This window comes from Dendrobium catenatum, unplaced genomic scaffold, assembly GCF_001605985.2.
Source record: "Dendrobium catenatum unplaced genomic scaffold, ASM160598v2 fragScaff_scaffold_450, whole genome shotgun sequence".
Classification (NCBI taxonomy): Eukaryota; Viridiplantae; Streptophyta; class Magnoliopsida; order Asparagales; family Orchidaceae; genus Dendrobium; species Dendrobium catenatum.
In genome coordinates this window covers 1,081,695-1,085,726 of record NW_021318912.1, presented here as the reverse complement: position 1 = coordinate 1,085,726, position 4,032 = coordinate 1,081,695, and the positions used below count along the sequence as shown (strand labels likewise).

The following is a 4,032-nucleotide window of genomic DNA, read 5'->3' as shown; positions in this document are numbered from 1 at the left end:
CTCGTAAATAGGTGTGAGATCATGGGCGAATAGGGAGTGGTTTGAATGGACGGTCGATATTGAACCCTTCGATCGTGCACCGTTCATTGGACATTTGGAGGCCTTAATGATATCGGAATAAGGCAATCTTATGTTCGTTAGATTCATCTCGTCGAGCCGCTCGATTCGAGCATAAGCTCGTTAAAATCGGAGACCGTAATTAATTTTTGAAGTTTCCAACTAACTTTTGCCTCGAGATTCATGCCCGATCAAACTAATTTTGTTATGCCGTATCAATAAGCATATCACATTTGGAAACCTTTTGTGACAGAAAAAAGAAATCCAAATTGTGGTTCAAACCTTCCATCAGCGCTTCAGGTCCATGATTTTGATTCATTTGGGTTCTGATTGAGTTGAACGTTGGGTTCGTATTTTCGAGACGTTCAGTTCGATTAAAAGTTTGTTGAAATCAGAGCTCAGATGACCCCAATTTTAATTTTGAAAGATTTCATCTTAATTTTGCCTCACGATTCGTGCCCGATGAAGATATTTTTTTTTAATGATGTATCGAGTATAAAGTAAAAAATTAAAAAAATATTTTAAAAATAATAATTTAAGCTGTCGCCAGAAAAATGATATGATTTCATTTTTATTTGTAGCAATGAATTGTATTGATCTTAAGAAAAAACTAACTACAAATAAACGGCAATGATCAAAGACGTACCTAAAATTCAGGGAAGGAAGTTACAGCAATCAATCTGCTGACGCATGCAATGATGTAAATTGGAGTGATTAATGAGCTGTCGACAACTTCCCAGAACATTCCGATCGTAGCATCCTATCCGTCAAAACTCCACCGCCTAAGGAAACGGCTGATCTTGCACCTAGTTATCAATAAATACCCATCTCCGCCTTCGTTCTTTTCATGTCTAGGGTTTCGCATAGTAATTTAGAATTAGGTCTAGATGCTTAGTTTGATCTTATTTTTTGAGTCATATGAGGTTCCAGTTAGGTTGGCAGGATATTGTTGAACAACCAAATATTTGAAGATTCATCTCCGTGAGCGATAGATTCAATCTCTGGCGGAGCGTCTGTTATATGTTTTGAACGTTTTGCAGGATCTGTTCTTCTACATAAGAAATAGTTTAATTTTTTAGGGATGGCTTCGTTCTTTTTATGTTTTTTCTTATTTTTCTGCTTTCAGTTGCGATCGATAAATTTTGAGGTGGGATAGGGTGTAAGCGTCCTCAATTCTTTTTCTATGCTACGGGAGGCGTTGCCGTTCTATTGGAGCACGGCCAAATCTTTTACTTCGGAGATGCATGTGGCCTCTGAGATGATCTGTTTGGAAGTTTCCCTTTATCTTTATTCAAAAACCGTTTTGTTTGCGCAATTTCTTGGTTTTATAAGGATTATCTTTAGATTTCTTTATTTTTCCTTAATTTCTTTATGCAGTAACTATTTTACCGTGGGATAGGGTGGCGATAACCTTGATTCTGTGTCCATATTAGGGAGAAGGAGGCTGATCCATCGAAATTCAACTAGATCTGATCTCTTTCGGCAACATCCTTAACCTCTTGATGGATTTGTTTTTTGTTTACTCATTAATAGCTATATTTGTTTTTGTTTGATAGTTATAATAATAACTATAGTCAATTCGGTATGTTTTCTTAATTTTTTTTCTGCAGTTGCGGTAAATACTTTTTACGGTGGGATAGGATATCAGAGTCCTCGAATTTGTGTCCATTTTCTGGTGAAAGAAGCCGATCCATTGGAATCCAACAGATCTGCTTTCTTTCGGCTATATCTTCAGCATTTTTGACGGATTTGTTCTATTTGCCTGATGTGCTATGCATGTGAGATATTTTATCATAAATATCGCAATCTTGTTTTTTCCTTAATTTTTAATCTGCAGTTGAGGATGGTGTTGTTTTGTGGGATTCGACATCAGCAACATCTATTTAGCGGTCTCTTTGTGGGGAGTCAGGCCAATTCATTAGCGGTTAGCCAGTTTTGTCGCTGCTGTCCATAATCACTATCTCTGATATATTTGATCTTGCGGTCTCCATATTTTAGCACTTCTCCTCCAATTCTTGGTGTGCTGCTCCTTAATTTCCTTCCTGCAGTTGATTAATTTTTGAAGGACCGTGGCCAATTTCACAATGAAATCTGCAGAAAACTGAGGGATTCAGTGGCGTAAAGATAATTCTGATTCTGTTGTCTATCCTTTTCATTTCTATTAGCCAACATTTATAGTCGCGCTGGCTAATCATAACTCTTACGTAGTAGAAATGTAAACGTAGGGCATATTTGAAGATCTTCAGTGGAGGGATGTGCTGTCAAGTATTGAAGGTAAGAATTGTTAATTTTTTGTCGGTTGTTTTGTTTTTTCGGCCTATGCCTTGTTGGGTGAGCTCGCATGGCAGGCCAAATATCGTAATAAAATTCTTGTTTTGTTGTTGCGGGAAGATCGTATGGGGTGGTTCTCGACCCTGGGTTCTTCCCTTAATTTGGCTTCCTTGTCTTGTGCTTCGCCGTACGCCTCAAATGTCATGTGCAAGCTCGTGAGTCTGTACGTCGACCAGCTTTCCTGCTCATTACGCCGGTGTGAGGTACATTTTACCGTACGTTTGTTACTCCTGTCGGAAGGGTCGTATAATCGAACAAATTCATGGTAGTATGTCAAAATAAAGGTACATGGAAAAACGCTATTAAAATCTATTCTTTTACGTTTGAAATCGGTTAGATATTCTGTAGTCTTCGCGGTTCTGTTATTTTGCGGGAAAATTTGTTTTAATTTGTTTTTCTATTTTCTACTAAATGATTGTCCGTCTTCCAACATTTTAATTTTATCTGTAATAGAAATTGTTATGATTTTAAGCCGGCCTACACGTGCACGGCCTACTCAAAAACAACTTGAGCATCTTCTTTAGAATAACTGTAGATCCTACATGTACGATTCTGCAACCGAAAGAAGGGCGGGGGATTCATTGAAGAATAGAGGTTGTTGCTCGAGATGATGCTCAAGTGGTTTTTGAGTTCCTGATGTATTCATTGGATTTACGAATCAACTTTTAATGTAACAGTTGAAGTTAGCGGTTTGGATCTGCAGATGCTGTTGTATAGTCATTGGAGGAACATCTTCTGATTTACTGAGGACCTACGTTTCAGTTGAATGTATCAAGGATTTTTGCTTGATCTGTTTTCTTCTGTCTTTCTACGTGCATGTTATATATCAATGTTGTTGAGGTTCGTCTTTTTTGTATATATTGGTTGAATTTTTGCTTCTTTCCTTTGTGTTTGAATCTACAAATAAGTTGAAACTTATGTTAGTGGTAGTGTTTAATTGGGATTATATTTGTAAGCCCTTTAATTTTTCGATAATTCAATACGCTGCATTTTATTCAATATACTATGATTTTCAGTTTCTGAAAAAATTGATGGTACATAATTTTTTGCAACACAGATTTGATATATTATCGAACACAGATTTGATATATTGGTAAATTTGTAACGAACACCAAAGATTTGAAGCCTTTTTTAAAGTTTAACAAATTATTTTAGTTCTATGTCAACGCACTGTTTGGAATACTTGTTAAAAATGAATTTTTTTTTAATTAGAAACGTACATCATTCATGCAAATAAAATTATGAAGCGGGAGTATATTAAGCAGTTCGAAGTGGTATAGTGAAGATCTTTAAGCTCAAAACGGTTGAGTGCTCAGGTATTATTCTTTGGTGAAGCCAAGTGAGTAATCTGAGAGGATGGTGGTTCGAATCCGCCAAAGATCCGTTCTATCGAATTACAGTTTTGTGTGGAACGTAGAATACCATATTATAAGTTGTTTTATGTATAACGTTATAGACGAGCTCGCTCGTGCAGCCCCGTTGGTTGACGCGAAGAAATTCTTCCCGCGAGACTCACGTTCGAAGCCCCTAAACAAGCCCCTAAACTTCCACAAAAAAAAAAACATTATAGTACCGAGGCTTGTAATTGCTGCCTTGTAAGGTTAAATTTAACTTATTCATTTAAATGGTCATATATGTAGCAAT

General features: G+C 36.8%; 1 long non-coding RNA gene across 2 annotated transcripts; it reads left to right on the top strand.

Annotated features, from left to right (window-relative positions):
- The first annotated feature begins 897 nt into the window (after positions 1-897).
- On the top strand, positions 898-3,387 carry LOC110093555. 2 transcript variants are annotated; one of them, XR_002302732.2, is made up of 2 exons: positions 898-2,591; positions 3,066-3,387. It is a non-coding gene; the product is annotated as an uncharacterized LOC110093555 (long non-coding RNA). The 2 variants fall into 2 exon arrangements; XR_002302731.2 differs by having other exon boundaries at positions 898-2,982.
- The last annotated feature ends 645 nt before the right edge of the window (positions 3,388-4,032 follow it).